The 18,925-nt window shown below is 41.8% G+C and overlaps 1 long non-coding RNA gene across 1 annotated transcript in view; it reads right to left on the reverse strand.

Annotated features, from left to right (window-relative positions):
• LOC129559491 (uncharacterized) overlaps nucleotides 1-18,612 on the reverse strand; it is a 32,791-nt gene extending 14,179 nt beyond the window's left edge. Inside the window, exons 1-2 of the long non-coding RNA XR_008686554.2 lie at nucleotides 18,504-18,612; nucleotides 5,580-5,710 (exon numbers count right to left, since the gene is read on the reverse strand). This is a non-coding gene — a long non-coding RNA (uncharacterized LOC129559491). The remainder of the gene's footprint in view (nucleotides 1-5,579; nucleotides 5,711-18,503) is intronic.
• Between the last annotated feature and the right edge of the window lie 313 nt (nucleotides 18,613-18,925).

An 18,925-nucleotide genomic window follows, 5' to 3' on the forward strand; every position in this document is an offset into this window, starting at 1 on the left:
ACACATACACACACATACAAGTGGTGGTACTCTTTTTTAGCAGCAAAATCAAGATAACAACATAAGTGTCCATCAATGGCCAAATAAATTATGGTACATGTTTAAAATGGAATATTACGCACCTGTTTAAAATTCCAGTTAGTTTTAGAAGGATGGCCATGAGGTATTGTTAAAAGGGAAGAGCAATGTAAATGATATGTATATTCTAATTCAAGTTTTGTCAGATGGTATCAGCAACAACCAAAAGGAAACAGAATCTGCCCTCTGCATCTGTGATGAGAGTTGGTCTCAGAGTGGAGAAAGATCGGGTGAACTCATACTAGGGGTCACTCTCATTCTATCAAGGAAGAATGGGCCTGGGGGTGATTAGCCATTTCATTTTCTTTGTGCTTTTTTGGTGTGTTTCACTTTAGAAGCACATGGTGCTTTTCTAAGTATAAAGATGGAGATAATAGTAGTTCTTAGAATAGCAGAAGCTCCAAACATACCTCTAAAAGCAGAGGAAGTAGGAATGAAATGGGAGAAGGCGAGACATTTCTGGGGAATAGCAGCTTCACCCTATGTATTCCTATATGCAGAAAAAAAACATTCTTTTGTACCTATAGCTCCTGGCGCCATACCTGGATCAGATATTTTCAGGGTGTTGTGATCTGGGGAGTGAAGGTCATTTCCAACTTCTGCCCCACCTGCCATGCTCCTTCCACCCCAGCACACACACACACACACACACACACACACACTGAACAGTGGGACAGGCAGGAGTTTGAGAGCTATAGATGGTATTATTTTTGTATATAAACCATTGAGAAGACAGGCATGGGGTCTTAAGCTGGGGCTAACTTTCTGGTAGAGGAGTCCATTAAGTCATTTGCACCTTAACTGAGAACCAGCTCATGAGGATGTTTTCTTATAGTCTTGTCTGTGTTTTGACAGAGTGACCCAAGAAATGTGCCAAATAGAGACTGAATAATAGTTCTATTAGATGATTTATGTCTTGTTGAACAAACATTTCTCGGCTCAGAGAGTCATCTGCCCATTGTGATATTTTGATATCATATCATCATCATCGCTAATGTGCCTTGAGTGCTCATGTTCCAGGCACTCTGTAAAGGCTTTATATCCATTATCTCATTTTGTCTGCGTAATAACCCTATGAGGTAGGTTCTATTATTATCCTTATTTTACAGAAAGGGAAACTGAGCCAAGATTCAAAAACACATGATCTCTGACTTCAAACCCACACTCCTAATAACCTTGGGAGGTGAGTCGTCGCTGTTTAATTTCAGATGGTTTGGTTTGAGCCCCCAGATCTGTGGTCACGAGCTGAGTCAACCGCATGTCATAGTTATTAAAACAGCGGTCCCATACAGCTTTAATGGAAGTCCAGGATTGTAATGTAATTAAGTAACTGGCCGGTCAGACTCTGCTACTCAGAACCCAAGAACAGTTTTTCCTTTGGACAATACATTTTCAAAATGAGTATGCACAAACAAGAGTGTTTCAGAGAAGCGTGACAAGGAATTTTCAAGCTACTCTTTGTGAGAACTGACTCTAGGCCAGGCTCTCTACGGAGCATTTTAGATGTATCCCATGCCTCCCCTTTTTCATTCTCATAAGGTTTTAAGAGCTGTGCTCTCAGTCTTTCACAGAAGAAAAAAATTAGGCTCAGAGCATTCAAAAATCTTGCCCCAGGTCATACAACTGATAAACTTGAGCTAGGATTTCATACCAGGCTTGTCCAAGACCAGAGCCCAGGACACCGCCTCTAAGCTGGGACCCAGGAGACTGTGGCCTGCAAGCATCAGTAAAAGAATTTCAGGATGAGCCCTGAGAAAAAAATGGGACTTTGGTGAGAACCTCAAGAATTATCTTCGAGTGCCTGGATAAATATCTTACAAAACCATAGAGGTGGTTACTATTGTTGTTTTCTTTTCAAGGAGAATTTTACATGGTGATCCTTATTTCTTAGTTTTCTTAAAATTTGCAAGCCACACTAGGCTAGCATGTCTGGCTTCTAAGCTGCAGGGTATCTTTGTCAATGAAAGGACTTTGGTTGGCCAGATCGTGATCGTATTCAGAATACCTTATGGAATCTCCTATTTTTGGTTCCTTTAAGTGATCCACCTGGCTCCAGGGGAGAGGAAGGGAAGGAACATTTGTGTTTTGTCTAGCTCCTGAAAACAGTAAGCAGAAGGAGGCCAGTTCCTTTCTGTCCAGCAAAAGTCCTTTCTATCCAGTAGAGCTCGTTGCACATTTAAACCAAGAACCTCATGAGTGAGTGAGGTTCTCATTTGTAGAAGGAATCAAGTGCAGTTTGTCAGATTCTATGTAAGGCTAAGATACTGGAGTAGATGACTTCTATTGTTCCATTTGTTCTGGCTCTTACTTAGTAGGTTTTTCATATCTGCCTTTAGGTTTCAAGTCCCAGCTAGAACATTTTCTTGAAGGGCTATTTTCTTTTAGGAAAGTAATACCTGTCAAATAGAGAAGAAAATTGGTGCTGTGTATGCATGTTCACCACCAAACAGGTATTATCTTAATGATAAATATTAGCTAGAAAGAGCAGATGACTGGAGCCAGCCATTTTAGTCAGGATTTTCTTTGCCTACAAGAACCAGGATTTTGTTTTCTGCCAGTCGATTTGCCTGTAAGCTATTGCAAGATTCTTGTGGGTGGACATTTATAAACAATGTTTGAATTCCCAGGGGTAAAGGGACTTCTTGACAGATCTAACCTGAGAATGTTAGAGAGGGGTTTAGAGAAATTTCTTATTAGGTAAAGGTCCGTCTACTCAAGGCTATGGTTTTTCCAGTAGTCATGTATGGATGTGAGAGTTGGACTATAAAGAAAGCTGAGCGCCGAAGAATTGATGCTTTTGAACTGTGGTGTTGGAGAAGACTCTTGAGAGTCCCTTGGACTGCAAGGAGATCCAACCAGTCCATCCTAAAGGTGTCACATGGTCAGATATGTGGCTTTGAAGGGACCTTGCTGACTGGAAGTTGGTACTTGCCAGCTGCCTCTATAAAGATTACATCATGACCATTGCAAGCTGCTGACCTTCATCACCCCCTGAAAGAATTTCAGGGTGAAAATCAGGAATGAGGCACTCAGTGCTCTGAAAAAAAAAAAAAAACTGGTAGAACAGGCCTTCAGATAGTTAGATCTTCTCAGAAAAAGGTTTTATGAGTTCCAATTCTTGCATCTTCTCATACCTAGAACAACACTAATGTCATTAATGGTGAAATCTGCTTTGGCTATTAAAAAAAATTTTTTTTTTTACAATTAAAAGTCAAAATAGAGTATCTATGGTTCAGACATCCTGGGAAATAACTATTTCCCAGATATCCTGAAAAATGATATTATGGGTGTGATTTCAGATTAGATGCTGTGACCTGATGTAGAATTTAATACTCCTGTAATGCATTTTTGCTTCTGTACTTTGCTTGCTGCTCGTAAAACCAAAGTTACTCCATTTTAAGATAAGGTTGTTTTTAAGTAAAGATTCCTAAAATTGTTTTTGAAAAAGTAAAAAGAAAAAAAAAAAAGGGAGATCAGTCCTGAGTGTTCATTGGAGGGACTGATGTTGAAGCTGAAACTCCAATACTTTGGCCACCTGATGGGAAGAGCTGACTCATTTGAAAAGACCCTGATGCTGGGAAAGATTGAAGGCAGGAGGAGAAGGGGATGACAGAGGATGAGATGGTCGGATGGTATCACCGACTCAATGGACATGGGTTTGGGTCAACTCTGGGAGTTGGTAATAGACAGGGAGGCCTGGTGTGCTGCAGTTCATGGGATCGCAAAGAGTCAGACACGACTGAGCAACTGAACTGAAGCTCATCAAATAAGGAAGGCAATCATAGAGACAATTGATAGAACTCCTTGTTTATAAAACTTCAGTAAATAAATGGTGTGATGATGGTTTGAAAATCTTTACATGTAATATCTTTTAATTTATGTAATTAAATTTAAAATGTTAAGTTCCCTTTAGTTATAGTTACATGGGTGGTTATATGTGACAATGTGTAGGCAGTATATCTATGATAATACGAATGGTTTTAATTGTCCTTTTTGAAGCCCCACCCCACCATTGGCTTTAATTCACATGACAATTTTCTGCGGTATTTTGTTCGGCCAGCATACATGGCATTACAGTGTTCTGTCCTGTGATAGAGTGATTTGTGTTCACACGATTTCCCACTAACTAGGATGGGAATTGTTTCATAAAAATGAAGTGTCGTCTTCATTTTCCCCCTATAGCCCCTAGCAGAGTATTTTAAGCTTGGTATGTTTTGTTGACTATGTAAAATTACAATGAAAATTTTAATTGCTCCCAAACTTACCCACTGCATGTATGAAACACCTTCTAAATGGTGCCACGGTCCTTAACTTGGGGTGGGAGTGGAACATAAATAAGGGATGTGGAGGTACATGTAAGAATAATGTGGCCACACAGATGGATGGTAGGTCACGTTTGGCCTCAGTGCGGGGGAAAACAAGTGCAATGGGGCTCTCTCTGCTTCCTCTGGCTGCTTGGCACCCAGGGTAATTCCCCATATGCTTCCCTGTACTTTTCTGGATTATACATGGGGTCCTATGGGTGAATTAGGTTCTGCCAGTTAGATGCACTTCTGTGAAACATGGGAAATGGGACTGAGGCATCTCTCTGTTCCTATTTTACTTGGTAAGTCAGGTTGCAGGTTGTAGAGAGGCAGCTCTAACAGGGGCCCAGGGCTGGTTGATGCAGTATTGTGTTCATGAAAACTGGAAATGATGTGATAGGGCTTATATGTGGAATCTAAAAAAATGATGCTCATGAACTTGCATACAAAACAGCAGTAGACCCACAGACATAGAAAACATCTTATAGATACTGAAGGGGAAAGAGAAGATAGGATAAATTAGATGGTTGGAATAACAGATACACACTACTATATATAAGACAGGTAACCAACAAGGGCCGACTGTATAGCACAGAGAACTATCCTCAGTATGTTGCAATAACCTATAAGGGAAAAGAATATGAAAAAGATTGTGTGTGTGTGTGTGTGTGTATGTATGTATATAGGGATTTCCCTAGTGGCTCAGCAGTGAAATATCTGCTTGCAGTTTTTCCTGCCTTCCTCAGGAGACACCAGAGACACAGGTTCGATCCCTGGGTTGGGAAGATTCCCTGGAAGAAGAAATGGCAACCCACTCCAGTATTCTTGCCTGGAAAATCCCATGGACTGAGGAGCCTGGTGGGTTACAGTCCATGGGGTCACAAAGAGTCAGACAAAACAGAATGCATGCAGTATGAAACTGAATCATTTCATTATACACCTGAAACTAAAACAGCATTGTAAATCAACTATTCTTCAATTTAAAAGATTTTAATGGGAAATAAATTAACTTTTAAATATAACATTTATGGTAGAATATTTTAACTTTATGTAAAATTTAGAAAGATGGTACAGAGAGATCCCATATATTCCATACCCCATCTCCTCTATTATTAATACCTTAAATTGGTATGGTGCATGTGTTAAAATTATTGAACTAATATTGACACATTATTATTAACAAATATACATACTTACTCAGATTTCCTTGGTTTTCGCCTTATATCTCTTTTCTACCCAGGATCCCATTCAAGATAGCACTTTCCATTTAGTCATCAAGACTTTTCTTGACTGTGACACTTTTTTAGACTTTCCTTGTTTTGATGACCCTGAAAGTTTTGAAGATACTGGTCAGGTATTTTGTAAAAGGCCCATACATTTGAATTTATCTGATGTTTTCTTATAATTAGGCAGAGGGGAGTTAGCTTCACCTGCCTGAGGGTAGAGCATCTACATAATTTATGTGGAATTCCTCGATCTAAGAGATTTGTCTTTCATTCCCCATTTATTACTTGGTTCAGTCATTTTTTACTATCAGTCTAGACTCAGAGATATTTATTTTATATTTTGAGTTATAGTTCAATATGCCATTATTTGTTTCGTTACTCAAATGATTCCAACACTGGCTACGGGAGCTCTTTCAGTTGACTCCTAGTTCTAACCCCATCATTCTGGCCTGTCGTTGTTGTTTTTAACACTTTCTTATTTTCTGGTGCTTTAAGATGCTCCAGGCTTATCTTGTATATTCCCTAGAATCAGTCACTGATAAACTGATTTTTAAATTTTTTCTTCCTCTCCATTTATTTTTTAGAAATAATGGGCTGAACAAACACAGCACGTGTGCAGGCTAGACCCAAGCTAGATCAGTTTTGCTGGCAGATACCATTTCCAGACCCGCGAGCCTTAGTCTTAGGTGTACGTCTTCACCTTCCCTGCGCTCTGCTCAGTTCTAAGTCTGAATCTATTCTCATTCTTTTCATTCACACTAAAGGAGAAATGACTGGCCACGATTCTTCTATTTTAAACAGGTTAGTGTGTATTAAGATAAATCAATCACTTAGAGTGCATGGCTGAAGGTTCAGAAGTACAGTGATCCTGCACACACCCTCTTCCAAAAAGGTAAAGTCCACTTGTACACAAAAGTCTACGTACCGTTAAGATTTGACGTGTGAGAAAACCAAAATGTAGTAAATGCCACAAGTGGGCAACGTGCATGTGTGAAATTGAGATAGCACAAGAAAAGAGCAAGCAGTGGAGACTCTGGGGACCCAAGAGGGACTGGCTGGTGGCCACTGTGGGAAGTGAGAGAACCCTGGCATCATGTAAATGGTCTGAGGACAAGTCGACTCTGTGTGATTCTTGCCCTGCAGGGAAGAAGGCTCAGTGTTGGCAGATCTGATTCTCAATAGAAACTCAATGCTTCAGTTCAGTTCAGTTCAGTCGCTCAGTCATGTCCGACTTTGTGAACCCATGAATCGCAGCACGCCAGGCCTCCCTGTCCATCACCAACTCTCGGAGTTCACTCAAACTCATGTCCATCAAGTCGGTGATGCCATCCACCCATCTCATTCTCTGTCAACCCCTTCTCCTCCTGCCCCCAATCCCTCAAAGCATCAGAGTCTTTTCCAGTGAGTCAACTCGTCGCATGAGGTGGCCAAAGTATTGGAGTTTCAGCTTCAACATTAGTCCTTCCAATGAACACCCAGGATTGATCTCCTTTAGAATGGACTGGTTGGATCTCCTTGCAGTCCAAGGGACTCTCAAGAGTCTTCTCCAGCACCACAGTTCAAAAACATCAATTCTTCGGCACTCAGCTTTCTTCACAGTCCAACTCTCACATCCATACATGACCACGGGAAAAACCATAGCCTTGACTAGACGGACCTTTGTTGGCAAAGTCATGTCTCTGCTTTTTAATATGCTATCAAGGTTGGTCATAACTTTCATTCCAAGGAGTAAGCGTCTTTTAATTTCATGGCTGCAATCAGCATCCGCAGTGATTTTGGAGCCCAAAAAAATAAAGTCTGACACTGTTTCCACTGTTTCCCCATCTATTTCCCATGAAGTGATGGGACCAGATGCCATGATCTTTGTTTTTTGCATGTTGAGCTTCAAGCCAACTTTTTCACTCTCCTCTTTCACTTTCATCAAGAGGCTTTTTAGTTCCTCTTCACTTTCTGCCATAGGGTGGTGTCATCTGCATATCTGAGGTTATTGATATTTCTCCCAGCAATCTTGATTCCAGCTTGTGTTTCTTCCAGCCCAGCGTTCCTCATGATGCACTCTGAATATAAGCTGAATAAGCAGGGTGACAATATACAGCCTTGATGTACTCCTTTCCTGATTTGGAACCAGTCTGTTGTTCCATGTCCAGTGCTAACTGTTGCTTCCTGACCTGCATACAGGTTTCTCAAGAGGCAGGTCTGGTGGTCTGGAATTCCCATCTCTTTCAGAATTTTCCACAGTTTGTTGTGATCCACATAGTCAAATGCTTTGGCATAGTCGATAAAGCAGAAGTAGATGTTTTTCTGGAACTCTCTTGCTTATTCCATCATCCAGAGGATGTTGGCAATTTGATATCTGGTTCCTCTGCCTTTTCTAAAAGCAGCTTGAACATCTGGAAGTTCACGGTTCACGTATTGCTGAAGCCTGGCTTGGAGAATTTTGAGCATGACTTTACTAGCGTGTGAGATGAGTGCAACTGAGATGAGTGCAATTGTGTGGTAGTTTGAGCATTCTTTGGCATTGCCTTTCTTTGGGATTGGAATGAATGCTTCAGTTAGCACCACTATAATTTCTTGGTTCTGTCCATAATGCTTTTATGGTTTCCAAATTTTGAGATTCAGACATATTTTGGGCCCCATCTGCTGGGGAGGATGTGGCTGACCTACTTGCAATAGAATGGGGAAGTTTCTGGAAGTCTTGCCTCTACCTAGGGTCTTGTTAGGAGGCCCTGCGTCAGACTCTGGTGGCAGCTGCTGCTTGTGAATGGAAGGCCCACTCGCAATATTTTGTCAGTATCGCTGTCAAGGATAGCTGAAGTCTCAGGACTTAAACGGGAACTTGGCCAGCAGATGTTGTGCTGCCTTGCTTTGCTTCCTGCAGTTTTTTCAGATTTACTGAAAACATTCTCAGCCATCACAGCCTGACTGGGGTGCTATGTGACTCAGGGCTGCAGTAAAATAATCGTCATTACTAACTGAGCCAGGCACTTAGGGAATAGTTGACTTTGTACATTTAGTGAGTAGGGCCTTGGAGCATAGAGTCAGATGCTCCCCTGCAGATCCAGTGCCTGGGAGTTAGCACCCCCAAACCCCGAGACTAGAATTCTGGGGCTCTTTGCCATCCATCCCTTTTGAGGCTGAGTGAGACCTGTAAAGTCTTTTCTCCCAACAAAGAAATCTGGGCTGAAAGGCTCCTCTTACCCATGCCCCCAAAGCCCACTGAGCAGCCAGCCTGCAGGGGATCCCCTGGAAACCACCTGCCTCGCTGTTTCAGGATTAATGGAATCAAGTGAGGCAGCAAAAATATCATGACAGAACCTTATGCTTCCAATCCTCTCGGTGTCGTTTAGCTAAAGAAACCGTCAACAAAAACGAAGGAGAAGAAAACAGCTGGTGGTATAATCCTGCTTTATTCTTCAGAAGAAAGCAGAGGGGAGAAGGAGTCCTCATTTTCACATCTTAGAGGACTCGACTGGTGGAAACATCAAGGGAACTGGCTGTGTTTGTGTGCGTGTGTGTGTGTGGTTGTAACTCCAACTTGATTGTGAAATGTTAGAGCTCTTATTTAGCTGCAGCCCTGCCCTCTCCAAGGTCATCCTTTGTGACCTCTACAGAGTTTTACTTCAGAAGACTCAATCTCAGGGATTTCATACCACTTTATTGTAAACCCAGCAGTGAGAGGCACATTTGACTTCCTTAAAAAGAGAAACCACGACACTGAGTAGGCTCAGCTGACTGGTGTGGTCGGGAGCTAAGGGCACGGGCAGAGTCTGACACGGGAGTTCCATCCACTGGCAAGCAGCACTCACTGTTTCTTGACAGATTTCAAATTTTACTCTTGAGTCATGAGTTTGTTTGTTCAAAGATATAGAGTCAGGCACTCACGTGTGCCCTCATTAATGCAGGGGTTTGCAGGAGGTGACAGCAAATGGGAAAAGTCAGAGATGCAAATGGCTAAGGCAGATTAGCAGGTGCTTCACTTTCTTTTTGAACTGTCTACCTCTCTACTTTCTGGGGATTAGATTTCCCCCTCCTGAGAGAGCAGATTGGCTCTGGTGGAGAGCCCAGATGCTGGCTGGAGCCTCAGTTGAGAGAGTCTGTTTGTCCTGCTGTCACTTAGCCCTAGGCTCATTAAAAAAAAAATATTTCTGAAGCTTGTGTTCAGAGCTAAATAGACCTGGAATGGTGGAGAATCCTGGAGAATTGGGGACTGAACCCAGGGTGAAATGATTACAATGTAAAAAAACACTTTTTAGAAAACCTCAAATTTTAAGTCTTTTTCTGGAGTTTGGGAATTACAGAGCCATGATGAACAGTGGCTGAGTCATGATGTAGCAAGTCAGTATATAGCTTTTCCCAAAGATTGAGAGTAAAAGGAGAAGGGGGTGGTGGAGGATGAGATGCTGCACAGCATCACCGACTCAATGGACATGAATTTGAGCAAGCTCCGGGAGATAGTGAAGGACAGGGAAGCGTAACGTGCTGCAGTCCATGAGACTGGAAAGAGTCGGACAGGATGAGTGCTGAACAACAACAGCAGCAGCAACAAAGGGCACGTTATCAAGGTCTTCTATGTTTAAAAAAAAATCAGAAGTAATACTTATGGCTGGATGGCATTACCGACTCGACGGACATGAGTTTGAGCGAACTCCGGGAGTTGGTGATGGACAGGGAGGCCTGGCGTGCTGTGATTCATGGGGTCGCAGAGAGTCAGACACGACTGAGCAACTGAACTGAACTGAACTGAATACTTATCAAAAATCACTTATACCTTTAAATAACAGAATCTTTGTGGCTTAATACCAAGTGCTTTATTTAGGTTAATAAAAGTGAATATTTATCAAGTGTTTATTATATGCCAAGGACTGCACTGAGTGAGCACTTTACATAAATTATTGAGTTTAGTCATCACTGTTCTGTGAGAGAACATGATTATCCTTATCTTGCAAATGGATAAATTCAAGCATGAAGAGGATTCTTAACAGGACCACAATGGCACAGCTGATGAGTAGGCAGAGCTGGGACTCAAACCCAGGGATCCAGAGGCTCAGGGGCGCTGACCTGCCACCCACTGATTGGAGCGTGCATACCTCCGTTTCCATTACTCCATACCGTACCCTTTCTCTGGGCTCCAACTCCACTTCTTTCTGGAATTTTAGGTTTCCTATTTGGGAACCCTTAGAGGCAGGCAGCTGGGCTCTGAGCGTGTCCCCTTGACAGCGATGACACTCAAGGTACCACATACCGGCAGCATGAACTTGACTGTGCACTTGCTGTGCTACTGAGAACAGATTTAATTATATTTAACACAGACTAGAGAAGCCCAAGTTCAGAGACAGTTAGGGAAGAGCCTCTTCTACCAATGGACGTTAGAAAAAGTACTTAGGGAAGCTATTCTCTCAAATGAGGAGTGAGGGTGGTGCAGCAAACAAAGCCCAGGTCCCATAAAATCCACAAGTGTAACTTTTTCCGTGAGCATTCTTCCATGATTTTAAATGGTGTTAAGTCAGCCTCACTTCTCTCCACTCTCCAGCGCTCAGCAATTTTTTCCCTTTAAAGATTTTTCTTTTTACAACCTTCCTTTGTAAATGCATGTTAGCTTTTAGCAACAAATGGCAACAGAATCCTTTCTTGGTACTTTCTTTGTTACTTTTTCAAAATAGGACTTTGGAAGTCTGGTACTCTAATCTTATGTTGCTAGTACATTAATTAGACTCCTCTGCCGTGATTTTGGTCAGGTACTCATTTGAAAAGAAGACAGAGAAGGGAGCTCACCTGTAAGGAGGATTTCAGATCCATCAGCAGGGAAACGGCAGAAACTTTGGTGTATTTATGCTCTATAAGTGCCAGCATAGTTATTATAAAAATGATAAGATACACAGTGGGTTCTAACTGCTAAAGCAAAATCAAAGTATAAATATATAAAAGTATTTTTCATTTTATTTATGTAACAGTCACCAAGCAATGCTATATCTCTTACTTGTGAGGATGCATCCATGATTGCAGATGAATAGAACAAGGTCTTGAGATCTTTCAAGAGGCATTTCAAACCATACCAACACCCTCAGGAAGGCGAGAACAGAAGCTATAAGGAATGAGCAGTGATGATGGGAATTTGAGCATATCTGTATGTCTCTAATGTGAAAAGAAATATGCATCCATGGATTTCTTCTATAATTAAAAATTTTAAAAATGTAAAAGAATAACTTCAGTTTTAGGAAAGCCTACAGTGGTCCCCAAATTAGAGACTTTTACTTATTTCTTGCTGCATATAATCCCTTATTGCCTTTTATTTTTTTAAAAAAAAAATTTATTTATTTGGCTGCACCAGGTCTTAGTTGGGGCATGTGGAATCTAGTTCCTTGACCAGGGATCAAACCCTGGCTGCCTACATTGGTACCTCAGACTCTTAGCCACCTGATCATCAGGGAAGTCCCCCTTATTGCCTTTTATTCACAACTGCAGTTAGAATTGAAATGTAAATTCTCCCGGATTAGGTCACAAGGAAAGCTCCCCTTCCAGGAAAGTGTAAATGGAGAGTGTCCTTGAGGTCGTCTTTTGTTTGGCAGGTAGCAAGGCTGCAGGCTCAGAGCTGAGGAAGCCTTGCTTGTCCTGGGGCCACCTTTACATTTCTTCTGAGGGTTACCCTGGCTAAGGGGGTGGGGGTGGCAGCCTCTCAGGAGGGTTTTCCCAGCTTTTACAAGTTTGTTTTATTTTTGCTGAAATCTATACCCAAAGTCCTGCCCAAGCAGCTCACCTCTTTGGTGAATTTTTATAGAGTTCAGATTTGGGGGAAAACCAAGGCAAAACCAAACATCAGGCCAAGAGCACCTCATTGCAATGGTAACCATATGTCTTCTTCTTAATGATCTCAACAGTCTGAATTCTGATGACCAAGAACACGTCATCTCAGCTGAAATACAATCCAGGAACTCCAAACTTGCGTGCCTTAGCACACAATCTGCCAGGGAACTGGACCTTCAGTCAGTCCTGGTAGAAATGACCTGGTGATAAGCTTGTGGCCCCACGTGCTCTGTGTACTTTCAGTGCATCTGGGCTGATTCACGGTGGTCACCCTGCCTTGAGAAGGTTTGCTACAGAATCTCTGAGCTTGGAGCAATGAAGGAGTTGAGAAATTGGGCAAGTACTGGGGCTGAGCGGTCCAAGGTAAAGCAGGGCAGGGGAGAAGCAGGGAAAGTCAGATGAGAGGGTGCAAGGAGGAAGGGTGGGCTGCAGAGTGGGTGAAGGAAGAGCTGGAAGCTGCAGAGGGTCTGGGTAGGGGGATAAAGTGGGGAGCAGAATAGAGTGTGACTTAGATGCGCCAGATTGTTCAGATGGGACCTCACTGTATCTCTGAGACTATTTCCAGTTTAGATTCAGCTGTCTCCCTCACTCATCGACCATCATGCCCCAAAGCAACTTCCATAAACCAATACACTTAAGTGGCCACGAAGGACTTTCTGTGTGAGCTGAGGTGCAGAACTAGCTCCACTTTCAACCAGATGGCTTCCCTACAGCTGTTTCTACTAGATAGGGAGCTGTCCCCAACAGCCACATTCTGACTTTCCTGGATCCTTGAGATTTTGTTTTTGTGGGCCCCTCCCCCTAAAAACAGTGTTAAAAATTATATTTTATAATTGCATCAGAATAAAGGTGAATATGGGGCTTCCCTGCTGGCTTAGATGGTAAAGAATCTGCCTGTCAATGCAGGAGACCTGGGTTCAGTCCCTGGGTTGGGAAGATCCTTCTGCAGGAGGAAATGGCAACTATTCCAGTATTCTTGCCTGGTGAATCCCATGGACAGAGGAGCCTGTTGGGCTATAGTCCATGGGGTCACAAAGAATCAGACACAGCCGAGCTACTAACACTTTCACTTTCAAAGGTAAATATGTATATCTTAAAATTCTTTAAGTTTCATTTCTCTTCTGATTTTAAAGGAATGAGAACATTTTTGTTGAAGCCCCATCCCTACCCGCACAATAGAACTGTGAACCCTAAGCACTGTGCCTGATGGACAAGTCAGCCCTGCTGTGAATGATTGACAACTTGTTAATTTTCGCCTATAAATAAATTTAGCCTTGAATCGTAAGCTTTCCAGGAACTCAAAATCTGGCTCTTCTGTGATTTTAAGTTTCCTGATGTTCTTTTGGCAACCCCCCTGCTCAAATAAATAAATCAATACAAGCATAAAATCTGATTTTAAAATCAGAGTTTTAAATCAGGCCTTTAAATCTCAAAGGGTTTGTCAAGATAGAAATCAAATCTCTGTGATTCATGGGGTCGCAAGGAGTTGGACATGACTGAGTGACAGAACTGAACTGAACTATGGAAAAAGTACAGTGGTTCCTCAAAAAAATTAAAACTAGAGCTACTATATGATCAAGCAATTCTATTCCTTTGGGTACTTATCCCAAAGAAAACCAGATAACTTATCATTTATCTTTAAATATTTGCACCCCTCATTTTCACTGAAGCATTATTTACAAGAGTCAAGACATGGAAGATGATTGCCAGAAGTAGATCATGAGGAACGCGTGAAATAGTTGAGTGTGGTCAAAAGTTACAAACTTCCAGTTAGAAGATTAATAAGTCCTGGGTATAAAGTACAACCTGGTGGCTGTAGTTAACAATAATGTGTTATATATTTGAAAGCTGCCAGGAGACTAGGTGGATTCATGTCAATGTATGGCAAAACCAAAACAATATTGTAAAGTAATTAGTCTTCAATTAAAATAATAAATAAAAGAAAAAAAAAGAAATCAAATCTCTTTTAATGAGTAATTACCATGTGCTGTTTAATAAGTAATCCTATAAATTCCTATGAGTTAGCTAGCGTGACCCTTTTAAAGAATGACCTTCACGAAGGGTCGCGATGTAGGCAGGACCATCCCACACAGCAGACAGATTAGGAGATGAGGCTGAAGCTCTCTCTTTCCCTTGCCCTCGTGGTTCTCTCTGCTTGGATTTCTCTTCCTCCAGATTCTGACCCTGGCTTTTCTGACCCTTCTTTCCTTCAGGGCTCAGTTTATGAGGAACCTGCTCTGAGGACAACCCTTAGGTCATCCTTGATTGTATGACCCAATGGTAGTATGCCAGGCATTGTATTTTCCATTATCTGGGCTTCTTTCCCATGTTCTTTCTCTCGTGTGTGTGTGCTCATACATATTATGTGTCAGTCTCTTTCTCCCTGTCTCTCACCACCATCCAAGGGTATGGGCTCCATGACCTCAAGGATCCTTTCTCTCTCTTGCTTACCATGGGCCTGGCACACAGCTTGCGGTCAGTACAGAGCTGTTGATGGAATGACTCAGAGTCTGTATGCATATCCCCTGCCTCTGGGGAAGAGGTGTTTTTTCCTTTTCCTTAAACTGGATACAACCAAGAAAATTTTAAGTTGAGGTGCTATGACTAAATGAACAGGAAGTACAGACTGAAAGTTCACAGGCAACGTGAATTTTTGAGAATTTGTTTGACCTTGTGTTTCAACTTCTTTAAAAAAAAAAAAGCAAGAATGAGAGAACAATACCTCCCACTCTAAAAATAATAGAAAAAGGAAGTGCACCTTTAAATTGGATGAATGATCATATTAATGAAGGTTAAGGTAGCCCGAGAAATGTTGTCACGGCACACTTGAGACATGGCTCATCAATATTACAGTAAGCGATGAGCTCTGAGATGACCCATTATCAGGTGCTTTCTGGAGAGAGCTCTGAAAAGCCAGAAGGAAACAATGACTCAGCCGGCGTTACTCACCTCTGATGCAAAGAACTTTGAGCTCTGGGTGTTGATTTCACGTTCAGTGCTGCCATCATTTGATGGTACAGGAAGGTACCCCGGGGGACTGAGAGTTTGTCCATTTGGGAAATAAGACTCTCCGAAGAATGGGATGAACTCAAACCTTTGGGAGATTTGAGGGAGCTTCTCTGGATCTGCTACAAAATTTAACTAGTACTTGTCTTCCTGTGTCAGAAGGGTAAAATGAGAAGCAGTACCTGAGTAGACACTTCTGTCAGCAGCCTTGGGGGTCCCGGGGGGAGCTCTGCATGGCTTGGAAGCATTCTGATGTCCTGGCATTGATCCTTCATGGTAGAAACCATCTCTACGGTCCAGGATTGTGCATCTCAACAATGGCAACCTCATGGCTGCTGGATTTTCGCTTGCATGGTCATTGCTCTCTCAATGTCCAGCTTATCACTTTGCAGAGCACTTTGGGACAAGTAGGGTCTAATTCTGCCCCAGAATAACAGAGACTGATAAATATTTAAGGCTGTAATTTTATATTGGCTTTATAGGGGCTTACATATACAACTCTTTCGCAGTTAGGAGTATATTCAGAGCAGGTATTTTCCAGTTAAACACATGCATCTTTGTATATCTGACTCTCTAAAAATATCCTTTTGTAATTGCAGTCTTTAAAGAAGTCAGCCAACATTAACCAGACAGCAATGTTGGCAGATGCCTTTTATAGCCTAAAGAACATAACTGGGGAAGCTGAGAGACTCCTCTTCTGTGTTGAATTGGAAAGCCCCTCTTGGCAGTAGTCTGGCTGTGCTCTGTTTGCCTTGCTTGCAGCACAGCACACACTTATTCTGTAAGAAAAGGCTTGTGAAGCTGTCTGTGTCCATGCTCATTACCGTATCATCTTCAAGCCTCAGCCTTTTTTTTTGTTCAGAGTGGTTAGGGCATTGACACACTTGGGACCCATTTGTTTATATTTTGCATAAAGAGTCCTATATTTTATTAATTCATCAGGAAAAAATGTGCTTTAGTGACTGATTCTTTGGGAGGAAATTCAGTGTCTCATTAGAGATCATCATGGTAGCTTAATACAATTATGTATGTCAGACTGAATGACGTTTGACATGGTAGTGTGAGACAGAAAAGTGAAAGTGTTCGTCACTCAGTTGTGACCGATTCTTCGTTACTCTATGGACTGCAGCCCACCAGACTCCTCTGTCCATGGGATTCTCCAGGCAAGAATACTGCATTGGGTAGCCATTCCCTTCTCCAGGGGATCTTCCCAACTCCGAAATCAAACCCAGGTCTCCTGCATTGCAGGCAACTCTTTACCAGCTGAGCTACCAGGGAAGCCCAAGAATCCTGGAGTGGGTAGCCTATCCCTTCTCCAGCGGATCTTTCCAACCCAGGAATTGAGCTGGGGTCTCATGACGAATGTGAAAAATATGAAACCTTAGAGCTCACTGGTATTTCCTTAGGAGCTCTCTCAGGTGCATTGCTCACCAAACTCTCTTGTTTAAGGCTTTGATTTGGTCGTGGAAAATTATGTTTTCCTCTCTTTAGATGTCCAGGGGTCCTAGGAAAATAATATGTCAAGCAAAGCTCTATGCACACACAAAAAATTGACCTAAAAACCAGTCCAAACTCAAGTAGTTCTTACTTGTATATATGATATCAGTGAGAAGTGACATGCATATACATTAAAGATATATCATTATTTAAAAGTTCCGCATTCATTCAAAAGAGGCCTGGCAGATTGTTTCCTATTCACCAACCACTTCATTTCACCTCTTACGAGACATTTAGACCTCTTCTCTTTCACTTTTCCTTGTGTTTAGAACACAGGTCTAAAGGTTTGCTATGGCGAAAGTTTTGTTACCTGATTGGTGACCATTGAACCAGGGAGGTTCTTTTTCTGATTGGTTTCTTGCAACAATGAAACTGATGTGGAGACTGGAGCAGTACAAGCTTTATTCAATGTCCTAAGAATGGAGAAGTGGGAACCTAGTTTGAAAATCAGCTTCTAAACCCAATTCTGGAGGAGACAACATGTATGTGTACCTAGGAGAGCTAAGGTTAAACGGAGGCTGTTGGAAAGAGTGGAAGGATTACTCGCATCTTATCCAAGAATAGGGATGATGTTTGTCCCAGAATTGATGCAACATTCATTTTTAGTCCTTGTATGGGTTTTTCTGGTTGTCATGGCAACTGGCAACCATCTTGGTGTAGGTGGGTGTGTCATTTAGCATGCTAATATATTATAATGAGCATTTAATGAGGCTCAAGTTCTGAAAGTCAAATCTTCTGCTATCTTGGGTCTAGTTGGCTCTAACCTGTCCTTTTTTCTCCTGACAACTTCCTCTTGAAACTTGGATAAGACCAATTGGCTTCTAATCAAGAGACGAGTGAGGGTATGATTCTGGGGCAACAGTCTTGGTAACAGATTGATCAAAGACCAGAGCAGAGATGACCAATGGCAAAATTCAAGAGGTGTTTGAGAGGCATGGTGGTAAAGTAACTTTGATTTAGAGCCAGGCTGTAACTGACTTACTTCAGGATCTTGGGAAAAATCATGTAAACTTGGTATCTTCAGTGTTGCCCTCTATCTGTCCTTGTGCTCCTCAGATGACCAAGGGCTCCGCCTGCACAACAGCAATGAATTACCCTTTCTCCCTCTCGCACATGGTGGCCATCACAGGGTCTGCTTGTGCAGGGTCCAGAAGCATATGACTGATGTTAATTCTTAACAATAGGTATTATTCTGTGCTCAAGGCATTTGCTGAGCTTCATTTCTTAGGATTAATAAAAGTATTTTTATTAGCTTAGGACACAAAAGTGATTTTGAGAAATTTTGGCAATTTTGGCTAACATAACACAATTTTAAATACAGTGAGAAAACTTTCATCTTCCAGAGTTCTGTTTTAAATGACATGGTGAAGCAGTCAAGATCCATTTGCAAATGAATTCACACCATTTTTCACATCTACATGTATTTTTATATTTTTATTATATATATTTATATATCCTATTTTGCTTAAAATAGGATGCGTGTGTGTGAACCAACATCATATACCTACCTATCTAGAATTCACCTAGAGATGTCCATTAAAGAGAGAGGGGAGAGAAAAACAAGATATGTATGATTTAGAAGTTCACTTACCTACACGCAAGGAGAGCGATCCGCTTACTTGCGAAGCCTTTCAAATTTGCATCTGCTTTGCTTCACAGCAGATCAGACTGTCTGGAAAGTAGAGAGGAGTGTGTTCCACTCACCTTTGAAGGTGCTACTGAAGGTAACAAAGCAGAGGCCAAGCTATTTGTGACAAATGTGCTCAGTTACTGTCAATGTTGTTTAGAAACCTACTGTGTACCAACAGTTGTACCAACAGTTTTAGCTCTCTGGGGACCTTATTAGTTATCCCTGAAAAAGCCAGTGACCAGTAGCTCCTCTGGTGAGTCTCTGTTCTAGCTTTAAGCCAAATTCCCTCTGCACGTCCACTGGAATTGTTGACAATGGCTTTGCTAAAAACACACCTTGGACCTTTGGGTTTCTCTCTTAAGGGGTAGATTCTCTTACTGAGT

The sequence above is a fragment of the Moschus berezovskii genome, chromosome 8, assembly GCF_049115385.1.
Source record: "Moschus berezovskii isolate FMDL1 chromosome 8, NW_MosBer_1.0, whole genome shotgun sequence".
NCBI classification, from domain to species: Eukaryota; Metazoa; Chordata; class Mammalia; order Artiodactyla; family Moschidae; genus Moschus; species Moschus berezovskii.